The sequence below is a fragment of the Brachyistius frenatus genome, unplaced genomic scaffold, assembly GCF_029030835.1.
Source record: "Brachyistius frenatus isolate BFR_SWC_R1_liver_20210118 unplaced genomic scaffold, ASM2903083v1 Contig_21, whole genome shotgun sequence".
In the NCBI taxonomy this organism is placed as follows: Eukaryota; Metazoa; Chordata; class Actinopteri; family Embiotocidae; genus Brachyistius; species Brachyistius frenatus.
In genome coordinates, this window is record NW_027210620.1 from 2,000,145 (window position 1) to 2,020,196 (window position 20,052).

Here is a 20,052-nt window from a genome sequence, read left to right on the forward strand (position 1 = left end):
AGATGTTTGTGGCGACTCCACCCCCGTCCTCCACCGGAATATTTAAAGCAGTTGTTGACACTCATCATAGTTTGTAGTTTTGTCAACTTGCTCAACTTTGACATGCAAAAATCCATCTTCACACTGCGACGAAGTCAGAATCTAACATTTTATTTTAATGAGGACAAAGATGTTGACAGTCGTGACAGGAGATCTGAGGCTCTGATTGATTAAGGCGGTAATTAGTCAATGCAGACTTTATCAGCATAACACACATCAGGAAAGTGATTATAAAGACGTCCTTTAATGACTGAAATTTTTCATCAAATCAAATCATTTCTTCATTTGCCACAGCAGCCGATCGGATGCGTGTTAAATGGACTGACTAGGTCTTGATGGACTTGACCTCTCGGCCACACACACACACATTCAAATCCTGGTTAAACGATTAACGGGCGATTTTCCTTCCCAAACACCCACCTCTTCATTGATTGAAAGTGCACCCTGAAGACCTCTCTTACCACATAATTTCCCTGTATATTGATTATGTATATTGATTACATCTAACCCTACAGGAGGGCTTCCCTCATGCTTTGCCGCTGCGTTAGGTATCCCTCTGAAGGTTGAGCCCTGGAGACTTATGTAGCCCTAATATACTGTAAATCAACACTTTACAATATAGAAGTCATAAATTCTCCTTAATGCAAATAGTGTGTTTTTTAACTGGAAGTAAGACTTAAGCGAAGCACCTGGATTTAAAAAAAAAAATTTTTAGGTTAATTTAATTACACTGTGTCCTGTAGCTTTAATTATTGGGAGAACGGATCAATATATTTTCTGGCGGTTTTTAAAGTTTTTGTGAAAAGTGACCAGCAGCTCTACAAAGAACCTGTTAAAGTAGGTGAAAACATGGCAGAATCCCAGTCAGGACGAGGTCCATTGCTCATGCAGATTCAGTCAAACACTCACACTCTAGGTGCAAAAAGGAAAACAGCTTCTTACAGTTAAAACGTGGATTTAATTTCGCAATTTGTCCTTAAAATGTAGCCATCTTCTGCTAAACTTGGAGTTTAATGTTGGTTTATGCTCGGTCTCCTAAAATGCTTCCTGAAAGAAAGACAAAAATAGAAAGAAAGAAAGAGAGAAAGAAAGAAAGAAAGAAAGAAAGAAAGAAAGAAAGAAAGAAAGAAAGAAAGAAAGAAAGAAAGAAAGAAAGAAAGAAAAGGGGGTACACACATTTTTTTTTTTCAAAAAAAAAAAGGAGGGAGGCAGTGAGTAAAGGAGGGAGCAATCCAAAGGGAGGAGTCAAGCGAGGGAAGGAGCAGCTGGAGTCCCACACTTCGCCCTCTCTCTTCTCCTCGAAAAAACGCACTAAATGCATTAAGAACTCTCCACGCGCTTCTCTGACGCTTCTGTTGGTTTTACGCACATCTGTGGTCTGCTATCGGCAGATATTATCGGCAGGCTGATGGTGTTAGTCCGGCGGTGGTTGAACACAGCAAACTGTGAGAAGGAGGAGAAAGACAGACAAGAGGAAAAACTCTGGCAGCGCCGTTTTGGAGTTGGACTTGCAGCGTAAAGACAAAAAAAAAAAAAAAAAAAAAGTCCCAGGCAACTCCAGAGGCACATCTGCAACTTAGGAAGAGGAGCAGAAGAAAGAAGACACGTTTTTTTTTTTTTTCCTGAGAAGATTAAAACAAAACAAAAAAAGTCGAGAGTTACAGGGGAAATCATCCAGAAAGAAGTAAGTAATCTGTCAAAAAAAAATTCAGGCTAAATAGATTTTTTTTTTTTTTTTTTTTTTTTACTGTTGCGCTCATTTGTCTACTTTTTCAAGCTTAGTCCGACTTTTGTGAAGCAGCGGAGGTTTCATATTTCTAAACGATGGGATTTCATACAAGTTCACATGCAGACATGAAGTGAATCAACTGCACTCGCGTGAAACAGCAGCTTTTTCAAACAGCGATGAATGCCTCGATGTGGAATCCCCAAAAAACCAGCCGAAAATGCACCACAGACTGCGATACACTTGATCCGGGTGCTATTTATTCTCTGTGAATTAAGTGGTGGTTGTTAGAAAACCGCGAATGGCACACTTTGCAAGTATCCGACAGACAGATGTGCGTTTTGAAACTCGTTTGAAGTTGCGTAAAGTTTGGAGTTAGTGGAGGAAAGCGTGTTTATTTTACGCTTGGCGTGTTGTAGAGCAGACAAAAAAAACAACAACAACCGTGGAGGGATTTGAACTGAAACTTCTGCAGGCATGAAACTTTATTGGACCCTTTACCTCAAGAAACGCGCCTGGGGGTGTGGTGTGTGTGTGTGTGTGTGTGGCGGAGGGGGGGGGGATTCATATTTATGTGCATGTGTGACCATATTTCAGTGTATGTTATTGATTCGCTCTATCCTGTTAAGAGTTTGTTTAAAAAAAAAAACGTTTGTGAGAGGATGCAAAAACTTGTTCAGACTTTGATTTTTAATTTAAATCCAACCAAACCTGAGGCTGACCCCAGCCTTGACCTTTGACATCCACACACATTTCATTTTTTTCACTCTACCAATCCAACTTTTACTTGTTTGTTTTAATATTTTTCAAGCTTCAAAAGTTTGAGGCCGTTGTAGAATTTCACACAGAATAGTGAGATGAAATATTTGCACTGGAAAAAACGTCCAAAACAATTACACTGAATTGATTTTTATAGAAAGAAATCTTTGTTTTGCCTGTACAGTTGTATTAATTTCTGCAGCAGTGAGTGTCCTGAGTTAAAGCAAATCATTCGGCAGCAAGACATTATTAATGCTGCTGACAATCTGACAGGCCATGGAAACATTTTTAAAATTATGTTCAAAGAATGTGCTAAAAATAAGAGAAATGTTTAAGGGCACACTATAGCGTGTTTGAAGGCATGTGCTCTGAGAAATTGAAGCCCCCATTACAGTGGGGTCTGTGGCCCAGCAGGGGTCCATGTGTGGAGTTTTATGGGGTCCAAAGCAAAATATAAAAATAGGATAAATCCACTGGATTTTAGTTCATTAGATTTCACTTGGATTTGAGTAATTAAAAAGTAGGTGGGTTTTTCATTTTAAAATCAACACTTAAAACAACAACAACAAAAAATCTTTCACATGCTTGTGCAGTGGAAAAAACAAACAAACAAAAAAAACCAACTAAGGAAGCAGAAGTGTTTCAGGGGTCCGGGACATTAAAACGTTCGAGAGCCCCCCTCCCCTCCCCCCGAGTCTCCACATGTGCCGATATTTGTTTGAAACTTTCCCTCCTGTCCTCGCCAGCTGTTCCACATTTTATCTGCTTGTCTGCTCTCGGGTTTCATACAGACGACGAGGGTCCGAGGTGCTCAGCCATGCGGTGCAGCTCAAATCCTCCTCTTTTTGACACATGGCAAATTATTAACGCAGGTTTGGCCGAAGCGAGTGAACACACCGAGTGAGATGTTTAACAGCACAAGTTGACGCAGATAAAAATCTCCTTTTAGCTATTTTTATGAGGTGGTTCCATCACTCATTTTGGCTGTGGGTTTGGGTTTGAGCAGAGTTTTTACAGGTCCTGGTTACATTTGTCTAATAAAATAAAAAAAATTATAGGGGACTGACTGTCATTTAGTATTTCCCCTATTTTATTTATAATAACAAAGTAATGTGCACAGGGCCTTCATCTGGAAAATTAATCAGTCAAATTTATTGTACTCGGTTTGCTTTAAAAAAAAAAAACCAAAACATGTCAGGCCTTAAATCACAAAATTTTAGGGCCTAATCTTAAATTTTAAAATGACAACATAAGGATCACTCATTTAACGTTATTTGTAGGGATTAAAGAAAGCGAGCTGCACTGTTTCCTCCTGCATGTTTTGCATTTTGTGGCCTGTGATTTCTTAATTAGGCATATTAAAATAATACTGACAATTAAAAAAAATAAAAAAACATATAGTTGCCTCTATATCATTATTGGAGGCCACAATGTAAATGACATCTCATTTTATTTTCAGAGTGTGTGCAGAATATAAAATGTATCCACCAGTTGCCTTTAAAATTGGGTGATTATATGTGATTAATCCAGATTATAGTTCTGAAATTTAGAAATATGTCACTTTATGAAAGGATTTAATATTCTACCGAAGCATGTTGCACCTAATTAATGACTTTAATTTCTATTTTAACACAACAATGCGGATGTTAGTCCATTTTCCAAATGTTATATAAAATAAATTGTATGAAAAACCTTCATATCGTGAAATTGGGACCTTCCAATTATAAATAAGAGTGCTGTATATTATTGTTGCTGTCATATAATAACTAAATATAATATCCGAGGTTGACACTTGTTTCAGACTGGTGCACCTTTACCTTAAAAAAACAAAACAGAAAAGGACTTTTGTCTCATTATGATGCAGCAGCAGGGATGAATGCAGCAGTGTTTAAGATGCTAATCTGCTGGAATGAGATGCACAAGTCGGAGCCATTCGCTTACTGTAGCCAGAAAAGATGTATCATTGCCGCCCTGCGCTCCTTCAACTTCCACGCGGGAGGAGCAGGCGGATAACGTTTCCCCTCTGCTGGAATCAGTCCGTCAGATAGCAGCAGCAGCAGCGTTTTATCTCAACTTTTAAGCGCTCCTTTTTGCTTTCATTATGCATGGGGACATTGGCCCGGGCCACCTGTGACCCGGTGACCTGGCGGAATAGAGGGGCTGTCATGTTAATGCGGGGAGATGACACGCTATTAGCTTTTGAGGTATGGCCCGCTCCTCTTTTTTTTTTTTTTTTTTTTTTTCGCAGGGCCCCTGCATTCACAGCTTAAGGCAGCTCGTGTCCTCCGGCCTTTTTTTTTTTTTTTTTTTTTTTTTTTTTTTACGCCCAGCAGGAAGAGTACCTGTTATCAGGTCTGTATGCAAGAGGCCCCTAATGAGCTGTGTTGTTGCACTAACGCTGCGTCCTGAAGCACTCAAAGAGGTGGCAAAATGTTTTGTTCGAGGGTAATGTTGAGGGAAGTTGATTATCCTCAAGATAATGAGGAGTGTATTGCAGTTTTTTTTGTTTGTTTTGTTTTTTTTGCGTGTAATCTTACTTGTTTTGTAGGTTTTTCTGCAGGGGGTTGTGTTTATCCCTTTAAAAAAAAAAAAAAACATAATTCTTGAGAAGTTAAAGGTGTAAATGGTGACAATTTTAAGTTGTTTATAGTAAGTGAATACACACAGTAGCCGGCAGGCCAGGGAAAGTTTGCAGTAATTCCCTGTGTATTATGATTAGCTGTTGCGTCGCTTGCATATAACTGGTGTAGTTGAGTCGACGGCCCCCAAAAGAAATCTCTTACTTTGATGATTTGGTACTTTGATATGTTGACATCAAATGAAACAGACACAGTGGGGGAAAGAAAGAGGACAAGTCAGACAGAGGTAGTGATTGAGGGGGGAAAAAAAAAAAAAAAAAAAAAAGAAGCTGTGCATGAGAGCGAGCGGACGTGTGTGTGTGTGTGTGCGTGTGCGCGTGCGTGCGCGTGCGTGCACAACACACCAGCGCGCGCTGGTGTGTTTTGCGAGGCGCGGAGGAGGGCCGTGAAAAAAAAACTTGGGCAGAGATGGCAAACCTGAGAAGCGTCAAAAACGTCCGGATGCATTTGCGTACGAGCAGAGACAAGAAGGGGTCTTCGGGTGCGCGAGGGCTTCTCCTTGGCCTCCTAATCCCCAGGCCCAGCCATCCCTTCAGGGCATGCCTCAGATCTGACTCTCTGGCTCTCTGTGTGGACGACCCAGCTCCGCCAGCAGATTTAATATGCTATGTGTTCCTGCTCCCCCGGCTCCCCTCCACCTCAACCATCATTGTCCCAGAGCGGGACCCTCACTCTCTCGTTTCAAGGAGCCTGCTAAAGGCACCTTTCAAGCCGGGTGATGTCTTTGGATAAGGCGTGCGTTGGGGGTTGGGGGAAGGGGGAGAGAGTAGCGATGAAGAGGGCATGAGACTCAAGATAGCAAACTGTAATTTTAGATATGTATATTACTCACATTCAGGAATCTCAATACACTTGGGGCTTTTGCAGCCGGCAAAAGCAGTCAACACTCATCACGCTAGAAATGCATGCATGTACATGTATTCTGCAGCGCTCTCATTCACACACACGTTTTTTTTTTTTTAATATTTGTATTTGTCTTGTCTCAGTTGGAAGCAACTTTTTTGTTTTTCACTGGCATGAAGAAATAAGAAATGGAAGGTCAAAAAGTAGGAGCTTAAGTTGCTTTAGTGAAGCAGAGAGAGAGAGAGAGAGAGCTCTGTGTTTCTTGTATAATTTTTTTTCCATGGCTTTTAGCCTTTTTGGAAACTCCAACTGGACCTGACGACGAGCTCAGGAGTCGGACATAAAATAATACTTAAAAAAAAAGAAAGAAAAAAAAAAAAAAAAGGAGTAAAAACAGTCACGTAAATTTGAGTGATTTGAATTTGGAATTGCTGAAGATGTGTTTGACAGCTTGACACGAGGCCCGCTGCAGGTCGCGTTAAAAGGTGTGTGTGTGTGTGTGTGTGTGTGTGTGTGTGTGTGTGTGTGTGTGTGTGTGTGTGTGTGTGTGTGTGTGAGAATGCAGCGTGTGCCAGCGAGCGGCTGCGTTTTCTTTTCTCACGCGCTCGAGGAGGAACAGGACAGGTCGCGCCTGCATGTGGCCGCCGCTCATCCCCGCCCCTCTGTTTGCCGAAGCCGCTGTAAAAATGTCTTTAGGTGTTGGGTGTGAAGTGTAACAGCAAGAGGGTGACGTGGTTTTTTTTTTTTTTTTTTTTTTTTTTTTGAGGCCCATTTGCGTGTGGGCTGCGCGTAAAGTTGAGCGCCTAAAGAGACAGTCCCCCCCCCCCCCACCGACCCCCTCCCCGGTGGGGGGGGGTGTGTGTGTGGGGTGTTGCTATTGCAGATGTGGCATTGTGTCAGCTTTGATGGGAGCCGGTTGTGGCATCCGTGAGGGGGTCTGTTGCTTTCTTGTCCGGGGTGGAGACGGATGAACTGGCCGCTTGCCGTGAACAATGATTTGTCACGTCGCCCCTCGCTACTCGACGTGTGAAGCCGGGCTTCTCCGAAGGCACCGGCGCACGGACGCACGTTTTTGTTGTTGTTTTTATTTAAAAAAAAAAAAAAAATTTCAACCAAAAATTGTTAAGTGGATATTTTTCTGAACAAAACTCGAGCTGGTAATCAAGACGCGTGTTGTCATGCAACGATGCTCACAATGTTGAACCCCCGCGTGTTTGCAATCCCATGCTGCTCGCGGTTGTATTTCACTGGGAGTTATCCTCCAGTCCCGCTGCATCCTGGAGTGGAGGTCAAGGAGGTGTCTATTGTTTGAATGTCAAATGTAAATCCCAAGGTTAATACCTGAAAGAAGCGCGGGCCCAGATATTCTCTTTGCTCTCCAAACATGTTTAGATGAGTCCTCTCCCCCCACCCACCCCTACCACACACACACACACACACACACACACACACACACACACACACACACACACACACACACACACACACTCTGCCCCCTTCATTTCCGTCTGCTGTGGACTCGGGGGCTCGAGATGGGAGGAGGAGGAGGGTATCCCGTATAAGCCCCTTCAGTGTGTTCTTTGCAGTAATGAATGCTAACAGACCCCGGCTCTAATAATGCCTCATCTTTGGGAAAAAAAACAAAAGGGGGAACTCTACTATCTGAGCAAATTTCGGCCCCAACCTGAAAGAGCCCTCCCTTTGACAGCGCAGCATTTGAAGACTAATCGTTTTTTCTCATGCAAAGCACGCTGTTTTAAGAGGCCGGGCCACGGAAAGAGAGGGGGCTGTGTTTTAACAATACTCCACAGGGAGTGAGGAACAGGGTTCGGGGAGGGGAGGTAGGGGTTTGAGGAGGAGGAGGAGTGGTGGTGGTGGTGGTGGTGGTGAGGGAAAGAGGGTGGGGAGGGATTCCTCTCTCCTTTGCTCCTCAGACAAAGCCCAGTTCCTTTCAGGGTTGTATTGGGGAGAGTGGGGGCCGGGGTGGGGTAGAGGAGGGAGCATCCAAGAGTTTGAGTTCCTTGAAAGAGAGCGACTCGAGCCGTTTTTAATGACAGTTTGTCACCGTGGCTCCTTTCCACCTTCCAGTGGGTGGGTGGGGGTGGGTGGGGTGGGGCGGGGCGGGGAGAAATCGTAGCAGCCGGCCTCGCAGTGACAGGCCCGGGAAAAGAAGTGGGCCCGAGAAAATTTATAGAGAAACAGAAATATTAACGTGTACACGGGGCCCTAAAACGGCTTCGGCTATTCCTGCCAGACTGGTGTTTTTATTAAGAGGGGTCGACGTGCTTTGGAAATATATCTTATTCATGAAGAAAAAGCCAGGTTAGACTTCCCAAAGAATTCATTATGTTTCCCCCCAGATGCGGCTTTGCGGGGCTGCAGCCGTCCCCTCGGAGGACGTGGAGCGTGGAGCGCAACATTGTAAAGCCTCCCTCAGTGGGCACGGCGGCGCGAAGGGTTCCATTTGTCAAAGGTGCCGGAGTCTTTTTCCCCTCCTCAACACTTTCCCGGCTCAGTCTCAAACTCATTGTCTGAGCGAAGGCAGGACATTAGTCACTGCAACGCTGCGGGAGCCTGCGGGGGCTAAAGGACCGGCGCTCTGGAGCCCGGGCCTGGACAGAGGGGAGGAGAGAAGAATGGTGGGAGGGTGGGGGAGAGACTTAGGGGAGAGAGAAAAAAAAAAATAAAAAAAAAAGGTGAAAGAAGGGCACGGAAAAGAGGAGGAAATGTGGGGTAGACGGAAAAGTGAGGAAAGAGAGAACATGAGAGCGCCCTAGTATGTGTGTGGGAGAGGCAGAGAGACCGTGGGGGGGGTTTGGAGGGAGTGGAGTCTGTAGCTCTACCTCAGGGCTCAGTATGTAAGCCCCTGTCTACCCCCAAAGCTGCTTTCACAAAGAGATTTACAAGACAGGTCTCCGGTGTGCTTTGCTGCCCTGCATTATGAGTGAGTGAGTGAGTGAGTGAGTGTGCGAGTGTGTAAATGTGTGTGTGTGTGTGTGTGAGAAATGGACCTTTCCGGGTTGGTGTTTTTAAAAAAAAATTTTTTTTATTACTTTTTCTGTTTTTGGCGTCATCTATGCAAGAAAGATATTTGCCCCAAATTTACCAATCGAGGCGGGTCATACTCAGAACAGCCACAGCGGAGCAGTGTGAATAACCTATTCCCCCTGGTGGCGGGGTGTGTGTGTGTGTGTGTGTGTGTGTGTGTGTGTGTGTGTGTGTGTGTGTGTGTGTGTGTGTGTGTGTGTGTGTGCATTCATGTGTGAATGTATTTCACAGATTCACACATACAAGGGATCCTGTTAGCTTTTGGAATTATTTATAAAGCCCTGGCTTTTGTGTGGCGCCCTAAGTCGCTGTCTCCTCCCATTACTGCCTATGACTCTACCTGGGCTTCCTTCAGGCCCCAAACGCTCCCTCAGCCACCCTCCCAGCACAAGGAACCGACTCCGGCGTTACGTCTAATACGCCTCTACTGCGGCTAGAATCACTTTAAAAAAATATATATATTTTGGGGGTGGGGGGGATGTCTGTCCCTCTGGAGAGAATACGTTTTCTCGTTTAGGAAGTCATAATGCAATCTATACGCTGTTTTTAGAGACTCTACAAAAGTTCCACAGACTCATCCCATATGGGCCCGATTACACTGTAATCCAGGAAAGTTTTTTTTTCCTCTCCTCCTCCTCCTCCTCCTCCTCCTCCTTCTTCTTCTTCTTCTTGCACGGACCGAGCCGGGGTGAAGTTTTTTTGTTGTTGTTTTTGTTGCTGGTGTTGTTTGAGAGGGTTTATGTTAATGTTTGTCTTTTATTGAAACAAGCTGGAATGTGATTAGAGTCCTGCTTGCCACATACGAGCGGTGAACTGCTCCAGTCGCCTCCCTCCCTCCCTCCCTCCCTCCCCGCCCCTCCCCACCCCCCACCCCCGGCACAGAGATCAATGCAAACCAACTAACAGCAGGGTAATAAGCCATTAGTACACACATTGTTGTCGAGATTTACATACATCGACCGGCGAACTGATAAACTCGGTTCCGTGTCCTGGAGGTAAGAATTATTGCGTGTGTGAGTGATTAGCTGAATGGATGCTGCGTTACAGTGTTTGCGAGAGTGTGTGTGTGTGTGCGTGCGTGTGTGTGTGTGTGTGTGTGTGTGTGTGTGTGTGTGTGTGTGTGTGTGTGTGTGTGCGTGAACCATCGCTGGGTGATCTCTTTCCCTGCGACTGCCAGTCCTGTGTGATAGGTGCCAGATTGCGTAGCTGGGAGCCAGGTTGTCTCCGCTTGTCAGGCGTGCCGAGGTTGGAGGAGGGGAGATGTGAGGATGATTACAGTACACCGTTCCTCTGATCTGATTCATCACCGACTGTCTCTCCTGCAAAGGGTGAACTTATTATCCCCGTCTCAACTTCCACCGCCGAGCCAGCTGCTCTCCATGCTTCCCAATTAACCCCAGGCACCCGTCAAACGCTCCAATTAAGGCCCTCCTCCTCCTCCTCCTCCTCCTCCTCCTCCTCCTCCTCCTCCTCCTCCTCGTCCTGCTCTTCCTCCGCACGAAATGTATTTGGCGGCCCGGCTCCGGTTGAGACGCTCGGGCGCACGGAGGTGAGCGAGCGAGCGAGCCAGCCGGCGAGCGTGTTTGTTTAGGAGCTGTCCTACGCGATGGCGTTGCAGCTCCCAGATTTATTTGAGGCGGGGTTGCTAACAGCTGAAACGAGTAAACGCACCCAGATGTTTGGCTTCCTCAGTCAAGTCTGACGGGCCTGGGGGGTGGGGGGGGGGGGGGTCTGCTTGTCTAACGACGGTCTTGTTCCCAGCTCTTGATGCTGAGGATTTTGTTTGGTTTTTTTTTTCAGGGGGCCATTTTGTGACTGTACTCTTTAGAGTTTATGGGGAAGTTTTTTTTTTTGTTGTTGTTGTTTGTTGCCGAATCTTCGGGAAGCGCCCGTTGAGTTTTTTTATTACAATTTTTTTTTTTTTTTTTTTTTTTTTACGGCATCTCGTTGCAGTGTTGTGCGGTGCGATATCGTCTTGGTATTTGAGTTGCGTGAGTCTCTTTTTTTTATTTATTTTATTGGGCTGAGACTTTCTTCCTGAACTCAGCCTTTCAAAAATATTCAGCTGTGTTTTTTTTTTGATGCATCGGTTTCTGATGAGCAACAGTGTGTGTGTGTGTGTGTGTGTGTGTGTGTGTGTGTGTGTGTGTGTGTGTGTGTGTGTGTGTGTGTGTGTGTGTGTGTAGCCATGTGTGGAGGAGTGATGCTGTAGGTGGGATGCAGGTTTGGCAGCACTACCAAATCCTCTGAGACTGCCTGTTCCTGTGTGTGTGTGTGTGTGTGTGTGTGTGTGTGTGTGTGTGTGTGTGTGTGTGTGTGTGTGTGTGTGTGTGTGTGTGTGTGTGTGTGTGTGTGTGTGGAGCCTACGAGCCAGTGCAGAGGGATGGGGGGGCTCTGTGGCTGATATGAAAGTGAAGGGAGAGAGTTGTCTCCCCTACGCTGCCGTGGGGAGAGCCGTCAGTGAGCTAGAAGTCTCTGGGACTCCCTCTGAGCTTCAGCTGTCTTTGATCTCGCACCTCCTCTGCGGTATACTCCAGATTACTCTGTAGAGCACCATCAGCCAACACAGACTCACAGTTCACATAGATGGGACTCTTGTACGCTCCACTTACATGCGCGGTGCAGTGCGCCCGTACACTGTCAATGAAGGCTCTGCTTAAACAAGTCGGGAGGAGAAAACTTTGGAAACAGCGCCTGCAATAAAAAAACAAAACAAATCTGACAATTGGCTGCTGATTATTCCCAGTATTGATTCATCGGTTTGTTTTGTGATTAATTGATTTACTTTGAAAATTTTTGGAAAGTTTCCAAAGCCCACAGGTGACTCTTATGTTGTGATTTATCTTGTCTGACAGTTAAAAATGCAAAGATACTTATAATAATATGTTATTAAAAAAAAAAAATTCAATACCAGTACCTTTATTTTAGCTTTATCTGGATATCGGTTTCTGAGGCATACTTTTTTTTTTTTTTATACCAATCTTATAAAATCCACTCTCCAAAATTATATTACACAATACGATAGAAATCTTTACGTTTCATGCAGTTTAGAAGGGGAGAGTGTAACGCAAGCTATTTTCTGCAGCAACATTTTACAGATTAAACGCCTCACATCCAATTTATCACTACATGCTGGATTTTGCAGACGTTCCCCTAAACGCCTCACATGCAAGTTATAGCTACATGCTAGAATTTACCGATGTTCCCTAAACGCCTCGCATGCAAGTTATCGCAACATGCTGGATTTTGCCGATGTTCCCTAAATGCCTCACATGCAAGTTATAGCTACATGCTAGAAATTACCAAATTTATGCCTCATCCAAGCTATAACTACATGCTAGAATTTACCGATGTTCCCTGAACCCCTCACATGCAAGTTATCGCTACATGCTAGGATTTACAGATATTCCCTAAACGCCTCACATGGAATTTAAAGCTTCATGATAGAATTTACCAATGTTCCCTAAACGCCTCACATGCAAGTTAGCACTACATGCTAGAATTTACAGAATTTATGCCTCACATGCTATCAATAGACGCTAGCTGGCCGAGAAGCCTCCAGTCGCTGAGCCTCGGTATCTATATTTGGTACCGAAAGGCATTTTTGGATAGTAGATAGTTCCAAAGTGGTTCGGTCAGTGCCACGAAAGCAATCGAAGTTTGATACGCAGCCCTAAATACAGAAAACAACTGCAAACTTTTGAGAAGCTCGAATCATCAATTTGGCACATTTGATTGACTAGAAAATAAAGTCAGCTCTGAATAATCACTAAATCGGCAAAACTAATATGAATCCGTGTCCTGTTGGTTTAAGACCAACTCTGCCACCTGTCCCTGTCCTCTTTTCTCTTTTTTTTTTTTAATCACTGACATGTTGAATTCAGGTTGATCGAGTGACCTTGTTTTAAGGTATTTTTCATGCCAACAGATGGAAAGACAAGGATAAAGCGAAGATACGACAAAACCCTCCACTTCTGCGTCCGGGGATTGTGCGACCCGTACCCTTTTTTTTTTTTGGATCCGTTCCCATCCACACAGGAAGTACAGCATTAAAGCAAATGCTCTTCCTTTTCTCCCTGCATTCCTCTGACTGACTGCGGCGCATTTCAGGACAGCTTCATTCGGCATTCCTTTGCATCCCCGTTCGTTTGCCCTCCCTCCGTATTTCTCTCCGAAGTCTCCTTCTGTTTAGGTCCGGCTTTATCATGAGCGAGCCAAACACCGAGACAACTTCATCTCATCCAATTTTCACCCCTTTAATTCGGTTTAAATGGCACGGCCGCGAGGGCCAGGACGGGAATTAATAAGAGCCAATAAAGCTCGCCGCTGGGGCATCGGGGCCAGTCTTTAAGTAAACATTATGACTTCTTGAGGGGGGGATTCAGGGGCGGCACTTGATGAATTGTGGCGGCGCTTGGGAAGGGCTAATTTCTCACTTAGCCGTCCTGATGGGGCTGGCTAATAGGCCTTTGCTTTGCCTGGCTGATTGTCTGCTGGCTTTATTATTGTGCATTATCGCGCTGCCCCCTGGCTGTTTTTAGTGTTCGGCCCCGGAGACGCCGGAGCCCGTCATTAATCACAGAGCGGCACCGACTCATTCCACTCCGACACTTATTCCGGTGACACAGTGGAATGAAGGCAAAGAAAAAGGGGGAGATAGAAATGAGGCGGGTAGCAGAGGGAGTACGGTCCAAATAAGTAAGGAGGACAACTGCGCCGGGCAAAAAAAAAAAAAAGGAACTTTCGAGGCCCAGGTGGAGCCCAACGTTGTCACGGCAACTCTGTGACCCGTAGCCGCGCAGCCTTTTTTTTTTTTTTTTTTTCGGATTGTCCTCGGTTAGTTTAGTTACCTGCTCTTTTGTTATATACTTCTGTCAGAGGCGCGGAGGACACGAGGCGAGCATCCTTGGCTCCCCCCCCCCCCCCCCCGGGCGAACGCGGACGACCTCCTGTCAGATCGTCCGTGCCGGCTGCCGCCGCGTTTACGCGGGACCATCTATCTGCTCCATCCCCTGTGAAGAGGAGGCAGAGAGAGCAAGAGAGGGGAAGAAGTGTGTTTCATCACTACAGGAATTGCTCTTCCACTCGCCCTCACCCCCCCCCCCCACCCTCCCCTCTCCTCCCCCCTTATTTATGTTCGGCAACACTGTGATTGCTCTTGTATATGTGAGGAGGGGGGGGGGGGAGAAAGAAGCATCTACTTCTTTACACACAGCGTCAGACAACACAGCTGAAACACTTCCTCTCTCTCTCTCTCTCTAACCGCGTTCACACGCGAGCTTTACATGCGAACTCTCGAGAAACGTCGCACGGAGCAGCGTCTTCTGAAGCCTGGTGTGAAGAACGCCTCGGCGCTGTTTTCGCTGTTCGACTTGAGAGGCCCACCGACGGGATGCGGATCCCGTTCTCCGGTGCTTTGCAGCATCTGCCGTGTGCGCGCGGGGGTGGGGTGGGGGGGGGGGGTACCCCGAGTGGAAAAGTTAGCGAAGAGTATACACTGCGGCAGGTGAATTACTCGGAGACAACTGAATTTCAAGTCACTCCTAATGACGGAAAGCAAACCGTGGAAAGCTCAAGGAACGGAAAACTTTTTTCTCCCCCCCCCCCTCCCCCCCGTGAACAGATTTGCTTCTTCTTGTAATAGGTTTGATTGTTTTTGCTTCGGCTGAACCAGCATCTTCTCCTTGTTCTCGAGAATCAGGAAAAGTGTCTGATCAAACAAAGGCGTCTTAGCACGGGAAGAAAATGAATAAAAGTGGGAGCGGTGGGGTTTGGAGGGGAGGGGTGGTGGGGGGGGGGGCTAACTGGGCCACCACTGCCAACAAAGCTGCCTGCGTTATCCGGTGTCTCAGTTGTGGAAAGCCCCACTCGCCCTGAAACAAGTGGTTCGCAAAAAAAAAAAAAAAAAAAAAAAAAAAAGAAAAAACACAAATGCAAAGTCAAAATATATAAACAAACAGACTAATAAGCAGGGGGCTGCTGGGAAAAGGAGCACGGCTTCCCATTGTGCCGCGCGCTTTATTCGCCCCCCTTTATCTGCTGCGTGGCGAGCGCAAAAGAGGCGTCGTGTAAGCGTTATGATTACATCGTGTGGGTTTGTTACCCAGGAATGTAAGATGCACTCGGCTCGTTCTGCGGCGCGGCGCGCGGGGTCCCTCACCAGCCCTCCAAAGCATCTTAAAGTGGAGAGGTCTGAGGGACCGAGACGCAATTGCGAGGATAATCTCATTAGCTGCGCTGAAAGCCACCGATGGGGCTGTGTTGTCGCGCTGTTTGTCCTTGGAAAAAAAAAACACACATAAAAAACACTCCTCATCTGAAGAGGCGTTTCAAATTTGGTGTAGTGCACTTGCGTCAAGCAGTGCCCGATTGTTTTGCTGTGAAGGTGATCTACCTGAAAAATAAAGTAAAGACAAGTGTTTTTTTTTTTTTTCTGTCAAATATTACTTGCAGGAAATAGCATCAAAATATATTTTTGATTCAAAGCTGGTTGAAAACCAGGAGGTCGTCTCAATAAAAGTATCGACTTATAAAACTTTGTAAGTTTTATGGTGTAAAGTTGGACTCCCACATCGTGGCGCGACGATATAGGAGACATGTAAATGACGAAACAATCTGAACGGCTCAGCCGTGTCGCGGGGCACAAAGGGCCGAGGAGATCTCGCTCTTAAACCAGTTTGCGTGTGCGTATGCGGAGGTTTGATACGTATGCGTTTGTGTGTATGTGTGTGGCGGGGCGCGACTAATTCCTGCTAAATGGCCCCTTACTTGAGGGGGCTGGTCCCCGTCAGCTGTAGGCCAGATTTAGTGCCATCTGGGCACAATGTGAAGTTTCGCTGGTGAATTGGAGCCACAAAAATCCCAAATCCCCCCCCCCCCCCTCCTCCTCCCCAACCGCCTCCCCATTTGCCTTCCAGGGCCGAGGGCAAGCTGCAAGTGCGGTGTCAAAGGCGACATGGAAAACCCCAAGTATGTGGTTTTGTTTGAAGAGCTGTCGAGTTTTGGGAACACCTCCTCAAGTTTTTGAAACCCCACGGCGGGTCCCTTAAACGGCCGAGCGAGCACTTCCGCCGTCTCCCAAACGCGGGGGTCCTCCATCCTCTTGCGGTGACCTCATCCGACGCAAAACACGCTCTCGTTTTATTGCTGGATTCAGCTAATCTTGCCGTCGGGCTCCGACTCCTCCCGCTCCCGCTCCCCCTCCTCCATCGCCCCTCGGTGTTTTAGTTATTCCAGCTGTGAAGGAGCCCTTAATATTGTTGGCATAGCTGCGAAATGTGCAAAACACACATTGCACGCACAGGAAAACATGTGCAGGCATGCAGGGGCACAGCGAGGTGCTACGCGGATGCATGCATGCATACGTGAAAACACAAACACACGCGCGCACACGCTAAACTCAGCCTCACGCTCCTCCCCCTTTTCTCCATTCATTTTCTCCCCTTATCCCACTTTTGCTCACAATCTCCCTCAATCGTCTCCATCTCCCATCTCTCCCCCTCCCCTCTAACTCGCCGCGCTGCGGTGCGTTTGCGCGGCGTTGATAAGCCTAAGATAGCAGATCTCGGTGGTCGCTGATGTAATGATGATGAATGCTGCGGTGCTGCCAGTCTCCCCCCTCGGGGGGACCTCGACACTGAACAGTCGCCCCTAATGAAATGAACACAAATACAGTACCCCGTCTGTGATGTGAGAGGGGGGGGGGCGGGGAGGGGGGTGGCCAAATCTAAGAAGACACTTCAAGAGTTTATATATAAATGTCGTCCCCCCGGTTTCTGAGCCGAGTGTGGTTTTTTTTTTGCCGCGCACTTGCAAAATGTGTTGACAGGAATGCGGCGGCGGAGTGGGGGGGGGGGGCAGTCAGAGGTACACCTAAAGCAGTTTCATGAAATTAAGCTTGTAAAAGACGTAGACTTTAAATAACAAAAGGCAGTGATTTTTTTTTTTTTTTTTTTGATACCGTTAGTACTCGTTCAAGCTTGCATGAAAAACACGATTTTTTTTTTTCTTTTTCCTATCAAAGGCAAAAGTTTATTTTAGTGTTTCACTTTGATGTGTACAATTTGCCGATGACTTTCAACTCGGTGCCTTTGTCGACAAGGCGTATAATTTATGTTAAATTGATTTGCTTAATGTGCTTATAAAATAAGAATTTTTTTTTCTTTTTTTTTTTTTTTTCTGAGTGAACAGTCTGAATTGTGGTATTTTAAACCTGTTTAATCGCCTCCCTTTCTGTGTGGAAGGATTACAGTCAAACACAAATAAAGATACACCCTCTTTCTCTCTTCTCTAATTGGGTGTAGGACAGACATTTCATGGGGAAGAACGTTAATATGAAATTAACATTTATTCTGGCTAACAACAGGCTCCACATGCCTACTTGCAAATCGCCGTGTTCGTGCCAGGCCTCCGGTGACGCGCTGCTGATGCTCGGCCTTGTAAGGTAGTCCACATTATAGGTGATTGTTTCTGAGCTACTACCATAAAAAAAAAATAAAAAAAAAATACGATCTCAAAGGTAGATGACGGTTTGTTTTCTCTGGTGAAGGGTCAAATGACAACTTAAACTGACATTTTAAGTCAAAGTAAACCGAGATCTCTGTTCCTTCCACCATAATAATGCCTTTGGTGTAAACACAGATGGAAGTTGTCTTTTGTGTTGGTAAATTTCTGAGGGAGTTTTTTTTGTTGTTTTTGTTTTGGCTTTTGCAGCATCAGAGGGGTGAGCAACACCAGAGCAGAGAGGGGAACATCTGCAGGATTGGGTGTGGGCGTCCAGGTCAGAGGGATTATGGGTGAAAAGGTCCTGCTTTTAATTGCTGCTTTGGAACTGTGGCCTGCCTTGTGGAACACAAAAGGCCCGTCAGACACGCTTCAGTGGCTCGGACTTGTGAATATTTGCCCGACCGGTGGAATGCCCCGCTTTCTCCCCTCTCTCTCTCTCTCTCTCACGCACACGCACACGCACACACACACACACACACACACACACACACACACACACACACACACACACACACACACACACACACACACACACACACAAAACCCCAATCCTGACCCTCATATTTACTGCACTTTCAGTTCTTTCTCCATGTCTGACTCACCTGGGGGGGCCGATAAGAAGACACACACATGCATGCGTGCACACAAAGCATGCTGGGAGCTCTTCAGTAACAGCTGTAAAGCAGGTTCTCTCTCCCCTTGTTCTTTTTCCCCCAACTCCGCTGTTTTTACTCCAGCTCAGTCATTAGAAATGATGTAATGACAGTTTCAGTCAGACAGTTTTTTATTCCACCCCCCCCCCCACCCCTCTCATCGTGCTCTCGTTTCGGTTTTGTGCCGATCAGAGTGAATGAGTGGCACCTGTGATCAGTCGTCATTGCGAATATTCCCCGCGCAGACATACGTGCACATATTCTAACGATTAACTCACTCGCACTGGAAAAAAAAACCCAAAAAAACCCAACAACCCAGAAATGAAAGCATCCAGTCTATCAAACACACGCAGCAGTGATTTGAGATGATATCTGCGCAAGTAGGACAAAAATGTCTTTGGTTGGGGATGACGGCTACACATGTATTCATGTGGGAGTGATTAGAGGACAAGCTCTTGTTTAATTCTGTTTTGATTGGTATGGGAGTAATTGCATTGTTTCCCCCCCCCCCCTTCGCTCTCTCTCATTTTTTTTTTTTTTTTTTTTTTTTTTTTTTGTAAGCCAACAATTGCTTACAGATGTTGTTGTCGGGTCAGAATGGATGACAGACTCTGGTTTTTCAGGGGGTTGGGAAAAAAAACAAACAAAGCGCACAGTGTTTGTCTGAAGTTTACCCCTCACCACTTCCCCCTTGCCTTTCCTTCCTTGGGGAGTTGGTAACCCCCCCCTCCCCTCTCTCTCTTCCTCCCACCTCCCTCTTCTTCTAGTTTTCAGCAGCTCTACTCTTTCTGCATTACAGCTCGACTTTACTGCCTTTGTGTCTGCGCATGTTTATAGAGCGCGGGACAATTAAATAGTACAGTCGGGTAATTAGCTGGTGTTTATTGTAAAGAAAATGTTCGTCAGACTAAATATTTCCAGTAATTATCCGTGAATTACGGAGTCCTAAGTAAAGGCCCTGCATCGGACCAAATGAAGCTGTCCTCTACTTTGTGTAAATGAGTGGTTGTGGTGCATCACCATGTTGTCTCCATGATCGGAGACCTCCATGACCTAGATAGAGTTGAGCTTGTAGACGGCCTCCGAGGTGCTGAACTGAGCAGCATGTCTGCTAGACTGTTGGCTGAACCCCTTCTAAATCCACAGACAGCATTAACTTGAACCACCTTTATTCTTTGAAAGAAAAATTGCCCGGCACCATGATATTCCCAAAAGGGCCTTCAAACAACCCTTGTTTTTTCAGGACTGTGAATGTTTCTCTCTCTGTGGTATCCCCTTAAGGTTTCTGCTTTCTCTCTGGAAAGGCTGCTGGAGTAGGTTTATCAGTATATATCCACAAGCTGCCTTTACTTCTATTCCGAGATACAAAACCTCGTCAGGATGTGTCCTGCCTTGCTCTGTGTATAGAGATTTTTTTTTTTTTACAAGACATCAGGAGTTTAGTGTGACAGAGTTGAAAAAAAGGTAAGCAAAACCTTCAGTTTTGGATATTGGACGCAGTTGGCGCAGAGGGAAATCAGTTCCCTGACAAGCAGATCAGAGCCCAGCAGGTTCGAGTTAAAATAAATCAGGGTGAGCTGCTGGATTGACCCGTGGTCTGCTGTGGGCATCATGAAAAGGGGAGCATTGGATCTCAGGTTTTTTCCTCACAAGGTTCACACTGCCTAAGTCTTTTCTTGAAGCACTCTATTATTCATGTCTTTAACTTACAGTATATTAAGCAAGAAAAACAAACACGAGCATAAAACAACTTAACGCACAAATCTTGTTTGGTCCGGACTTTCAGGCAGAAGAGGTGGTCTCACTGGACCATCGTTCAGCTCATTTGCTGTGCGAGGAC

General features: G+C 45.8%; 1 protein-coding gene across 1 annotated transcript in view; it reads left to right on the forward strand.

Annotated features, from left to right (window-relative positions):
* The first annotated feature begins 1,299 nt into the window (after positions 1-1,299).
* gli3 (GLI family zinc finger 3) overlaps positions 1,300-20,052 on the forward strand; it is a 101,971-nt gene continuing 83,218 nt past the window's right edge. The window contains exon 1 of the mRNA XM_069696454.1: positions 1,300-1,723. The gene's annotated coding sequence lies outside the window, so the exon portion shown is untranslated. The remainder of the gene's footprint in view (positions 1,724-20,052) is intronic.